A 13,562-nucleotide genomic window follows, 5' to 3' on the forward strand; every position below is an offset into this window, starting at 1 on the left:
CAGGGAGGCCAGCTCCTCTCTGCAGAAAAGCAATGTGCAGCATCCTTGAGTGGCATTCAGGCAGAAATAGGGAGGACTCTATAACACGGTAATCCTGGAGAACATCAGGCCCTTGCAGAAGTGCAAACTTCATGAATGACCATTTGGATTATAGCCTCAATATGTTTTCATAGAATCCTAAAATGATTTATCTTGGAAGGCATCTTAAAGACCACAATGTTTCAACTCTCTGCCATGGGCAGAGACACCTTCCACTAGACCATGTCTCAAAGCCCCATTCAGCCAGGCCTTGAACACTTCCAGGGATGAGGCATTCCTCTGGGCAACCTGTTTCACTGTTTCACTACCTTCACCACGAAGAACTTCCTAATGTCTAATCTAATCTGCCAGTTTTCTTTACAGTATCACAGTATCACAGTATCATCAGGGTTGGAAGAGACCTCACAGATCATCAAGTCCAACCCTTTACCACAGAGCTCAAGGCTAGACCCTTCATTTTGTTTATTTACTCCTTCTTCTAAGCTAAACCGAATTTGTAACATCTATACTCTCTCACCAAAAAGTATTTTGTTAGTAAGCAACAAAACCCATGGTTTGCTGGCGCTTCAGTGGGGAGAGATGGGGGGCTGAGGTCTCACCAGAGCACACCAGTGCTGCCAGGTGTAGCAGCCTGACCTCAACATCTGTCACCATTTGCAAGGCGATTGCATTTGGCCACCAAGAAAACCTGCTTCAAGCTCCAACTTGGCAAGCAAGCTATCAGGCTGTGATTGCTTTTGTGCTTTTTAAAAGTTAAGGGGGGTGAGAATCTGTTGCGGTTTGGTTAGCAAGGAGCAGAAGAAACCTGCCATCAGAAAACAATGGGGTGCTTTCAGATCAGCTTGGAGTGAAGTTTAAAAGGAAATCCATCAGGTGAAGAAGAGCTGTTCACGCACACCAATACACTCTACACGCCAATGCCACACGGATGGAGAAATAGGTGATGCAGACTGCAGCATCGCATGGGTAGTAGCTCCATTAACTTCAAACACCAGTGGTGAAACCTAAAGGATGAACTACACAGTGCTGTCAGCCCTGCAGCAGGAACTCCTCGCTGGTACCACTCATTCCTCTAAAAATATCAGTAGCAAACTAACCAAAATCACAGAATGCAGGGTTTCCTCCTCACTTCTCCTAGGCTACCCCTCCTGAGCACAAGCACAGGATTTGTAAGTGAACAGGCTCAAACAGGAGTGGTATTGCTGGGAAGACACCTGCTAAATCAGTTCCTCTGGACGTACCTGGCAGAAGGTCCTTTCTGAAAGCTCCACCTGTCCTGTAGCCAATTAAGGACCAAACTCTACCCTGAAAAGAGCACCAAGGCTCTTTGAAAGGCAACCTGACTATCCAACAAACAAAACCTGGTTCAAATGGTCTATGCTTACACATTTACCCAGTGTCTGCCTGGAAGAACCAAGTCAGTAATACACTTCTCAAATGCACTGTTGTAATTATATAGCTATGAAGATATTTCAAATCATTTAAACCACTCTCATACATCTATGTTTAACAACGGATTCCTTTTTCACTGTTTTCTCCCCACCTGGCAGCATTTGTAGAAAAGGCAGAGTGCCCTTCAAAAAGTTTCCTGCCAAGGAAAGAAAGGAGATGCTCTAGCATGACATCTTCAGTCATCCTTTCTGGTGTGGGGTAGGATGTGACACAAGACTCCTAAGTCCAATGGTGGGGTGTTTCTCCTGGCTTGTTTCACAGTTTCAGCACTTCATCATGCAACTATCACCTGCACAGGTGAATTCATGTCATGGAAGCTGCTCACCCAAGCACATTGTACACAAACTCATCTCTTACAAATAGAGCCTCTCAGCTGCCATGTCAGAATGCTGCTCTTTCAAGGTTGCTTCTCCATCCCCTTCTCTTCTGCTACCACTAATGCCTCATGCAGGGTGTTCATGGAACCAAAAAGCTCCAGCCCTCAGCCATGGACCTTGAGAGCCTTATTCTACCTTTTCCTTCCCCAAAATGGATCCTCTTCAGACTCTCTATTTCCCAGCCTTCCCCTTTGGCTCACTTTCCTCTTGCTTTCAAATTAATGCTATTTAGCCAGCAGCAAAGCATCTTGACAAAGTGGGTCAGAGGAACTGCAGGTTCCCCCAAACAACACCTCTGCCTGCAAATCATCTGCCAGGAAGGCAAAGGTTTATTCTGTCCCTGAGCAAGTTCAATGTCACCATGGAGCTGCAAGCACAGCAAGTGCTGAAACAGATCCTACGACATTTAGTTTCATAACTTGCACAAGCAAGTATTAGTGGAACTGACAACACATGTAGTTTTCCCTCCTTGCTTTGCAAATTGGACCGAGAGGTACTGTAAAGTTGTCCAGCCTTCTCTAGCTATTCTGTCTTCCCTCCATTGCTGAGATATCCTTGAAGTTGAAAAGCATATAATACTTGGAATATATGCAGTTTGGAGGGTGTGGGGCATGCAAGAATTGCTACAGCTTTATTGTGTTCTAGGGGCACCAAGAGTATTTAGCATACATATATCAAGTAAAGGCATTCAAAAAGGGCATAGGAAATTCTGCCACTTCAAGCTTGGAGTTTAAATTCCCAGAAAGGCAGAAAAGAAGAGTTAACTTTCTTATTTACAGATCTGCAGATGAAATCCAACAAAACCAGACCTCCCCACTACGAAAAGCCCCTCCCTTTATGTCAGTAAGGCTGATTCAATTTCCAGGCTTGCAAGGTCTCCTCTCGCCAAGTATTACTCGACCCCAATAACACGCACTGTTCCAAGGTTAAGATCTGTTTCCTTACAATAATGCAGAAAGCTGTTGTTTCAGTCATGGCTGCAGAACTCAGCTTTGAAGGACAGGTTAGTACCACACTACATTTAACTGGATTCAGTTCATCTGATTATACAGCGCCTTGCTTTCTGGAATATGTAATCATCTCTTTCTGATGACATTTTAAATATCCAACTAGACAAATAATTGCAGCAATAATTGATAGCTGAGTCAAGCTGGAAGATTATTGATTGGCACAGTACCCGCTGAAACAAATGTTCATCTTTCAAACATTACAGTGAAGATGCTTAAATCTAACTTTTGCTGATAAATGAGAAAAATGTGATTTACTGATAAAACCACCTGAACAGAATATGCACTTTGGGATTTGATTACCTGGTGAAATTTTTGGAAGAAAAAGTAGGCATCAGGATTTATATGCTATTTCAGGTGAATAATTGCCAAGATATGGATAAGCGGCTGAACATAAACACATGCAGAGAAGTCTTAAGGAGCTGCTGATTAACTCTCTACCTTCCTCAATGGTATTTATCTGTTTCTAATCACTGCTTACGTAGGAATTTATCCTGCCACCTTCCTAAGGATGCCTCGCGTGGGTCTCATTACCGACGACGGGAGTTACGCATCGAGAAAGATCTCCCCTGTTGTTTTCCCAGCAGCTCAAAGCCCTTGGTTTAAATGTGCATATTCTTACTCTGCTGTGACTGCAGCTGAAACAAGGGTTTGATCTCATTTGCTGTGGTGTAAATCAGGAGCACCAGTGCCCTGAATCTGCTGCACTGCATAAAAGCAGCGGGAGGGAGGTCAAGATCAGGTGCATTTGCAAACTGCATTCGCTGTCTTAAAGGGGGAGGGGGGTTGATACAAATACATAAAACCACTTTTCAGCTCTTATTACACAGAGGTCTGTTTAAATATGGGTTTTCTTTTCATTATGATATTCCAAATCCCATAGCACTGCCTGTACATTGCAGAGGAGAGAAAGGAGGAATTTCTGAAACTTACTGATTAGAAAGTGGAGCGAGCGGCCACGGCAGAGAATCGCATGCAGGGAAAGGCAAGCGATGAGCTGCCAGTTAGGGTAGAGGAGCCGTCGCAAGGCAGAAGCCTGAAATTAAGGAAAAGCACCAGAATATTTGAGCAGGGAACAAAGAGCATAAATTCCAGAGTAAGAGATGAAAAATGCACTGAAACGTTTTGAAACGGAGCCATTAGGAGCTGATTGAGTCTCAGAGCTACTGTTAAAAATCAGCCGCTTGTTAGATACGGCGATCAGCTGAGCCCTGACACTTAAGGCATAGAAGGGGGCTTGTCGAGTGGCTTCACTCTAATTTAGAGATGCTCAGTTAATTAGAAAGTCCTCAGAATTTCTGCAAATGCAGAGCACTATTGATAGCCTGTGCTTTTGATGCTTTCCGGGTTGACAGTTGCCAGACTGACCTTCACAGTACTGGCAGGGCTGCCCAGACCCTTGCCATGCCGGGGAATTCAATCACCGCTGCCAGCACCAGTGGGAAGTTACAAGATAATTCCATTCCTACACCCCATTTCCTCCTCTGAAAAACACTGATGAAATCTGAATTTGCTTAATGCTGTACATTGCTCCAGCTTTGAATTATTATTATTATTATTATTATTATTATTACCATTACCTACCCCCCTCGCTTCATCAAGTGGATGTCACAGCCAGCCCAGGACTTTGGGGTCAGCACACCAGCAGAGGTTGGGAGAAGTCCGTTGCAGGGCACAACCTGCTCAAACTGAACTCACAGCCGTGATTGTGGGAGAGTAACCTCCCTCTGAGGTATTCATTTGCCCTGATACCTATAACGAGTAGCAGTGGCTGCCAGAGATGGAGCCCCTGTCAAGAGGACAGTACTCCCAAAGCTCCCCCAAGCACTCGGCACATTCTAACCACAGGGACGCCTCTCCCAGGCTCAAGACCTGGTGGTGCTCTCCAAGTAGAAATCACTGATAATACTAATATTGCAGGACAAATGCTAATACAGGCAACCACCGAAGAAAACAAGGCTTGTTTGGAAATGCAGGGAGATGAGTGGAAGTTACAGTGACAACCCAAAGGCAAGATGACAGACCCGCAGTCACACAGGGAGTCAGCGGCAGACACTAGAAAATTAACTCTCAGGAACAGTCTAGCATTGGCAGGGAAATGAATGAGATGATCTAAGAGATATTTTCCACCTCTAATAGGATTTGATGATGATTTTGCATAGGTCTTTGTGCTAGCCTGGCTTTTGATAAAGGCATGGTGTCTCTTTTCAACCCACATGCAAGAGAGAGATTAATAAGTTGCAGACTCAGCCCACCTTGGCTATAAATTGTTCCTATGCCTATAGGGAAAAAAAAAAACAAGCTATGACTGACAAAAAAAAAACCAGTTAACTGAGAGCGCAACATACTGCTTTTAAACCCAAATCTTCAGTTATTAAGAGATTTAGAATGCGGAGAAAAATTCTTCTCCAGCATCCATAAAAACATTGATTTAGTACCCAGATAGGGCAGTAATGTGGCCAGTTTAAGAGCATTGGATTGAGACCCTTCCAGAGAGAGCCCTGCTAAGGGCTGCAGAACACAAGAGGAGATCAGATGGCTCCAGTACATCTGGCAGATCACTTGTCCCCCATGTAGAAGCAGAGAGATACACTGGCAGGTGAGCTGAGCATTCATTTGTGAAGACCTGGCATGGAGACTTCTGTCCACTCACAGCCTTGGATCAGCAGAGGGTAAAATCAGAGGATTTGCCTCAGAGGATGGATTAGATAGCACCCACGGTAGAAGAGTAAAATGGAAACAAGAGGTTTCAGGGTATGAAACAGAGAGTAGAGAATCTAATTTTTAAGCAAGGTAAGCATTTTTTACAGGAAAATACAATTAGATGTTGCAACTGCCAGCAGTTAGATACTAGCAAGAATGACTGAAAAAACCCTAATCTCACCTGAGTAATTTAATAACCTTCTATGTAGACTACACAGTTGTACCACAATACTACACTCTTTCTTGGGACAAATGCCATGCCAGCAGTACCTCTACATCCACATACATGGGACAATTCATCTGGGACCCATTGGCCAGTTCTCACTGGCATCCCCACCCTCAATGCCAACCCAGTTTCCCATAGGGCAGCTCTGCTTTTCAGGAAAACCAACACACAATGTAGAAAATGAGCAACCAGCTACAACTCCACACGCCTGACCATGACTTTCGTCTGCAGCAAATACTTCAGGTTCAAGGCTGCTACTATTTGCCTCTCAGCCAGGTCCAGCAGCCACCACAGGCGACCAGAGCCCTTCAGAGCACAGCACTGCCCCTAGAGATAATGAAACGACAGCTCCTGCCCCCAGAGCTAGCAATTATCATCACTGCTATTATAGCCTGATGAGAGGAGCTGCCAGTTTAAACAGGCTACTGCTTTGACGCCAAAGCTTCCCGCTCCTTGGGCTTAAGAGCGCTGAATATTTCAGAAGGTAAACGGCAGAAGCTGCAATTCGCCCAATTCCTGCCCCGTCTCACAACACTTTGGAAAACCACAGCAGCACATTTGCGGTTGGAGTGAAAGAAATTGGCCTCATGTCATTTTTTAGCAATAATACAGTAAGAGTGTAATAACATTAAAAACAATTAACACCAAGATGTCACACCCAACCGCACCTTGAGTCCAAAAGAGCTCAGCATGCTCTGCTAATGGCTGTTAATGACATAAAGGCTGTTCAAGGAGTGGAAGTGTTGCCTGTGGTCCTGAAAGGGCATTTTCCAGCCACTTCCCTCTGGGTCATCATTTTCTCAGGGGTAGAAGAAACTTCCACCAAGCACCAGGCAAGTACATGGCTCACACCTGCCATATCCAGCATCTTCAATCCCCCATGCCTGACCCCCTACACTCCCCAGGAAGAGTTCTGGGCAGAATGGTAATGGGCAGCAGCTCCATAAAAGATGTCAGTAGTCCTTGACTCATCACTTTACCTGAATGTTTTATCAGAAAACAGCCCATTCCGGGGCAGCCTGGAAGATAGCCGAACATACAGCAGGTCTGAAACTGCCTTCGGCTTCACCTCAATCCTTTTCTGATGTCCTTGGCCATCCAGTTAAGATCTGACAGCATTTAAAGATGACAGTGCTTGAGGTAATGGGACAATGCCATAACAGGATTACAGGAAATGTGAAAGAAAGGACATACGTACATAATGTCATTTAGGTAATGTCATCTATGAACAGGTTCTGCTGCGATTTTTGCTGACAAAGAAGTCAGTCTCACTTATACAATTCCTTTTAAATTCTGTTATTGCCATAAATAGTTTACTTCTTCCTGAAAGCAAGCCACTTAGACACATCATTGCAAATATTTTGTTCAACTTTTTGTCACTGGTCTGAGACAGAGTATTCTGGAGGGGTAGGGAAAGCAACAGGAACCAGCACAAAGTGACAAGTGGGGCAAAGCAGTAAGATCAAAGGACACCCCACTGCCCTCCCAACCTAGCTGCAGCACCCAGACTTTGTGAGATCCTCCCAATTAATTTTCACCCAGCTATTTCCTCCCTGTGCCCTTTTTCCATCAGTATTCCCTTCCAGTCCCACCACAGCTGCCCCCAAAACAGCTTCCTCATTGTCCCCCTCACCAGAAGTGGTGTCTGTGTGCCAAGCAACTGACCGCAAACAAAAGCTTGTTTGACCAACGCTTGTTCTGAAACAAAACCCCGGCTGGAGAAGGAAATCCCGCAAAGGAGCTGGGGGGGGGGGGGGGGGGGGGGGGATGTTGGGACAATTTGGAAAGCTAGCCCTGTGCACTCAACCCCCGGGGACTCACATTCTTGCCAGACAATGGTGTCTGGCCTCCCCATTCACAGCCTGCCTCACACCCCTCCCAAAAAAAATACCCCCCTAAAATCAATATCTGTTATACAGTCTGATGACTGGGAGAGATGCTGTTAAACTGAGCCCACAGCCACCTCACATGTGCTGCTCACTGAGTCTCAGGGCCAGCAGGTGGGCAACAGAAGCAGCTTCTAAAGAACGTGGAGAAGGGTTTTCAGAGCTAAACTTATTGCTAGGAAATATTGGGATGAGTTGATTTCCTTCTACACTGGATGGTGAAAATTTATGGTCAAGTGGGTGGCTACCATGTCCCACTTTCTTGAGGAGCATTTTACTCTTTCTGACCAAAATGCTTCTTCCGAAGTCCCCAGCCTTGCCTCAGATGACACCTTCCCCTGAGCCCAGGGAAAGCGGCTGTTACGAAGAAGCCAAGTCTTCGCCCCCTGTACATCTGCCTGCCATTGGCATGTGAAGTTACCGATTAGAGGAAACACCCTCCCTGGGCAGGCAGCCCCCTCCCTTGATAAGTACAGTTGGAAACCACAGGAGTTGCACAGGCCAGCTCACACGCCCTGCACTGGCCTGACCATCTTATCCGTTAATAAACAGACGTTCAGGTCTTCATCGCATTGAGCAATGTTGACATCTGCCTGTTTAGGCAACGCATTGGGCAGCAGCTGGGTTTGTGGCTGGGTGGCCAGTGGGGTTTGCCTGAAGGCTCCCTGTAGGCTTTGATAGGAGCAGGATCCTACTCTGTCTGTCTGTCCAGGCACGTGTTGCTGGAAGATGCTCGTAACAGACACAGACAGGTTCAAACCCCTCACAAAGTAGCAACAGTCGGCCTTTGAATAACACACGCCAGTCATCACTGAGCTGCCCCAGGAGCACAGGTCACTACTCCCCACACCGCACAGAGAAATTGGCTAAAGCAGCTCTCGTCCATCCCCATGCACCTGCACTCTGGTCACCATCTAAAGAGAAGCAAAGCTTTTGCCATGATTAAAAGCATTTGTCTGAAGCACATTTACTGTTCCAATGCTGAGGCCACTCACCGTGCTTAGTAAATACATGTCTGTTTGCAAGCAGATGTGCAGCTTTTAATTTCTACATCGCAGAAGTGCTTGTGTGGGTGCTGTAATAACATATCTATGGCATAGGAGCATGCAAGGACAAACCACAAACCTGAGGTGTAGATTTTGGTACTGTTCACAGAATGCCAAGGCTACAACCCAAATCCTGGGGCAAACAAGCAGCTCCTTGTTTTTGCAGTAGGACATGATACTCTCAACACTGTCTGTCAGGTTTGCTGTTGTCTGAGCTTCCAGCTCTACAGAGATTTTTCCAGAGAATGTTGGAGGATACTAAAATGGGACCTGAAAAGTGGGACCTGTCCCCTTCCAACAACTCCAGCAGCATCCTACCCACTTCAGTAGGACACATGACTTATCAGGATCAGACCATGCAGACTGTAATTGGCTGCAGGGCTACAAACGTAGCTGATGTGTATGTGTCTTGTGCTGTACATCCCACATTTTCAAGTAGTTTTAAGCAGTTATGCATTTACTTTAAAGCCCTCCAAACCAGCATGTCCCTACAGTTACAACTTCTAGGTCTTAAGATCAGGATGTCACATGTCACCACACCACTCCAGACAGGGACAGAGCTGCTGCTACTAGAGGAAACTGCAAGGAGTTGCAGGAGGCTGCTTCAAAACCTGCCCACTCCAGTGAGGCTGCTTGCAAGATATCAAACGAAATACTTCTGGTCATAGAGCTTCACTATACATGGAGCAGAACACTACACGCCTTTTCTTTACAGTTTTGTGAAATTAATAATGCCACCTTCAACTTGCCTTTAGTACTACTGTTTCTGTCTGCCTCCTCTGAAGCTGGGATGCTGCAGACACAAAGCACATCCCCGCTGGAAGCTAAGTGGCTGCCAGGGAAACACATGCATGTCTCCCAAGCCAATTAAGCATTTTTAAGGGCAACCCTACTACTTCCAGAAAACCAGCCCTAATTGTTCTTGCCCTGGCAAAGCCTCTCTGAGCACAGCAATGCCCCACAACAGCTGAAATAACTGCACAGAGGGAGTGAGGCTACCCCATTGCATCCACAGCTGGGCATGGCAGCAATCTGCATCTCGTGATCAAATGAGATGATTCTCACATAAGGTGTGCAGGTAAAATTTCAGAAAGGAGGCTATTCCCATTAGAACCCAACCCAGTCACCAAAACAGAATAAAGGCCCTTGTTATCTGGCTAACCACATTGCTGCGCTTTGTGTGGTCCATCCAGCAATGCTGGGCGGTTGGGTGAGCAAGGATGCTGCTGCATCAGGAGCTGTACGAGCAGGGCCAACCCAGCAGTCTCAGTGAATTTACCAGTCACTGTGGCATTATTCCTCACCGGGAGCATCAGGGAGGCAACTTACACAATCCTTTTCTTGCAGCTCCTCTATCCAAGCAGCATGTTTTCAGCAGCGGAGGGAATCCCTGCAGCTGAGGATGTGGATGAAATAACCTCATGGCTCTGCTCTCATGGCACAGCAATGGGTTTCAGGTGGGGTGCCAGACACTGCCCTCTGCTACTCAATACAAAAGGCTGCTGGAGAACCAGCCGCGGGATCAGATATTTTGGATGCTGTTTCAGGAGGCCAGAGCTGAGGCATTTATAAAGTATATACCACTTTTTTTTTTTTTTAAATACTAATAGGCAGAAACACCACTGCAATTTGCTTTGTTTCTTTGATCATGGGATTGCTAGCCTTCTTTCCCTAGGGAAAAACATATCCTAAAACCAAACAAGTGTTGCACTGGAAGTAAAGAGCTTCGAAATCTTGCCGCTATTGAAAGATACACACTCATGCCCAGAAAACCAAATTTGTCCTGGGCTGTGACACTGCAGGACACCAGGAATTTCACAGCAGCCCCAGACTCCAGTTCCACAAACTTAAATGTTCTTCAAACTCCTAATTTTACAAATAAATGCACAAAAGAACATGCACCACATCAGCATGTGAAAACACGGGGGTGAGTCTGCTACTAACGCGCTCTAAGCTTGCTGCTGGACAGTCACTTCTTTCCACTGGCCCTCAACTGTCTCTGCTTCTGACTCAAACTCTTGTTAGTTTTGTAGATCCGAAATAATCCCTTGGGCCTCGTAGCAGCAAGCTGTGTGAACCTTGCCTGTGCATATTAGATCTGAAGTGAGACTGAAGTCCGATTTTCAAGTTTTATCCCAAAGTGCCAGCAGGATCCCATAATTTCAAGGCTCCAAGATAGCTTTAAGAAAAGGCACGGATGCAGTGAGAACTGCAATCAAACCATTCACATCAGCAATGCCAGGCTACCTACATACATGGATATTTACATTAACTTTGGGCAGAAAAGGCACAAGATGACTTCTCTTCTATACTTAGTCCAAATACATTTACACCTGGCTCTGTACTCCACCTGTACATAAAACACCACAGTGTCTTAATCTCTCCTTTTCGGTGACAGCTGTCATTTGCCTATCTATACAGGGTCTGATATGATGTTGAGTTGATAGGAAGCCTCCCATCATCTGCTGCAGATCTGGTGTCAGAACACCTGCGAGCAACCATGGAGAGGAGCAGCATACCAAGGTAAGGTGGGAATTTGAGCCTGGCATTAAAATACAGCTCTCAAAGGCAGGGGGCAGGGGGTAAACATCACCCATCTTCCCAGGTGGCCTTGAGCTTGTTCAGCCCACAATCTCACTCCTGCGGCTGCTCTGAGTCAGCCTCGCACCACACGACTGCATAAATGCAGTGCTAAGCCTGAACTAATATACCCAGGCTCTCTGCGGGGCTTATCAGCTCGGGCTGGGTGCTGCACGGGCTCGGCATCTATCCCGCTCCCGGCTGGGCGATGGCGTAGGTCCAGCCGGCCCCGAGTATGAGCAGAGCTCACTAGCGTCCGCTGGCAAAACGCACATGAGCCACAAGACGCACGCCTGGGAAACGCTGGAAATCTGACAGCTTTTTGTGTTGTAATAATGCAATTCAAAAGACTATCGGGATTGTATAAATATTTGTACAGACACTTATCGCTGCGGCGGTCAGACACTCGGTCCCCCTGAATCGGCTGATCAGCTTCAACTCCTCCTCTGCGCTTGCAGAAGTCTGCTAACCAAAACTGTGCAACCCCAACCTAACTATCAACAGAGTGAAACATAAATCCTCTGTTTAAACAAACAGCTCCATCCCTTACCCTCCCTACTTGCTGGACGGCTGTCAGCAAAATAAAATGAGAAGTGAGATGGGATTCGCAGCCCACTAAAAGAACACAAGCAGGGTGCACATTTTAGACAATGAATCAGTTATTATTAATGCAACGAATGCTCACTAGGAAATGTTTGGACTTTGCCACTGTAATTATTGCCAGCCGTGTAGCTCTCTGCATTCACAAATTGGTATTGTATTGCATGGTCCAGTTTGGAGGGGGTTAATAAGAAAATACTTTCACACTGGATTTTTTACTTTCCAATGGCACAGAAAGGCAGAAGGTCTCTTAATATTCACATCCATTTCCCTCTCTGAGCAATTATAAATATTTTTTTCTTTTCAGCAGCATATTCAGTTTTCATAATGAAAACTCCTCTGCTGTCTTTGCTCCAGTATAAGCTTGTCTGGGTTCCAACGTCCTTTCTCATGTGAACAGGTGCCTTACTCTAACGCTTCAGCTATTCCCATCCTTGCAAGCTAAGCCAACAGTTTCTTAATGAGTAGGCACCTATGCAAAGCATCTCACCCAAATCAAAAGGAAACCTCACTCAAGGGAAGAAATCGACCACAGTACAAGGGCTACAACATCTAACCCTAACAAAGGCCCAGTTTTTAATCCTTTTACTCAAGGTCCATCCACTCCAGCCAGAGTCTCACCAAAAAAAAGTAGAATTCAGCCCTCCATCTCCATGGAATGGTTCAAACAATTGTTACTAATTTGGAAAGAAAGCACCCAAGACATAACATAATTCCACTGCTAGATTTTACTGCTTTTACTCACAATGAGCAAATACCAGGGGAAACACCAAGCAAAGGGCTTCTCACCTGCTCAGAAGGAAGCTAGACCTGGCTCCTACCTGCTGGAGGCACCATCAGGGCTATACAGCCCTATCTCCCCACCTGGGTGAGCTTCACCTGCCTCATTCTTCTTGAGAGGCAGCTCAGGTTCAGGGATTTCATTTTAACCTCTCTACCCTCAGATGGACGCACACAATTGCTCCATTTTGGCATCCCCAGCCTTTGCTGATTTAGCTAATGCTCTGTTCCAGCAGGAAACATCTTAACTCTGAAGATCTTATGATTGCCCCAGCAATCAGCTGTTCAAATAGTTGAAAATTAAGACTATTGCACACAAAGTAAATTAAGTAATTTACTACTCTCCTAGGGTCTCCCAAGTCTATCGGCTTTCCCACGACCGGTACGTCACACTGCCTCATTACTGTAAAGAAAATACAGCTCCATGAGTCCTTTAAGTGGACTACCCTCAAAGACTTGCACGGGGGGGAAATCTTTGTTAAACACAGATCCCACTGCAAATCAAACAAACACAATCAGCAGAATATGTGTATCTGCTCCTGTGCTCAACTCTCACACTTCAGGCTGCATAAACCTCTGTGAGCACCAAAAAGAATGTATGCAGCCTTTCTCCGTGACACCAACTTTGGCAAAAACGATGGGTTTGCTCACTAGGATGCCTGCAGAATCAGAGGGTGAAGAAAGATGGCCATCAACATAAAAATACTGAAATCTGATCCTAAAGCGGGTACCACTTCAGTATCCTTAAATACAGCAGACCTACTACCTCTAGGTCTCCTTCCTAAAATAAGTAAGCAAGGCAGCTTTTAGGCAGTCACTGATCACTTTTAAACATGGAGTTTGAACTCAGCCTGTGAACATTCCTG

The 13,562-nt window shown here is 45.8% G+C and overlaps 1 protein-coding gene across 5 annotated transcripts in view; it reads right to left on the minus strand.

The window, feature by feature from the left end:
* BCL11A (BCL11 transcription factor A) overlaps positions 1 to 13,562 on the minus strand; it is a 71,740-nt gene that overhangs the window by 17,530 nt on the left and 40,648 nt on the right. The window lies entirely within an intron of this gene.

This window comes from Pogoniulus pusillus, chromosome 7, assembly GCF_015220805.1.
Source record: "Pogoniulus pusillus isolate bPogPus1 chromosome 7, bPogPus1.pri, whole genome shotgun sequence".
Classification (NCBI taxonomy): Eukaryota; Metazoa; Chordata; class Aves; order Piciformes; family Lybiidae; genus Pogoniulus; species Pogoniulus pusillus.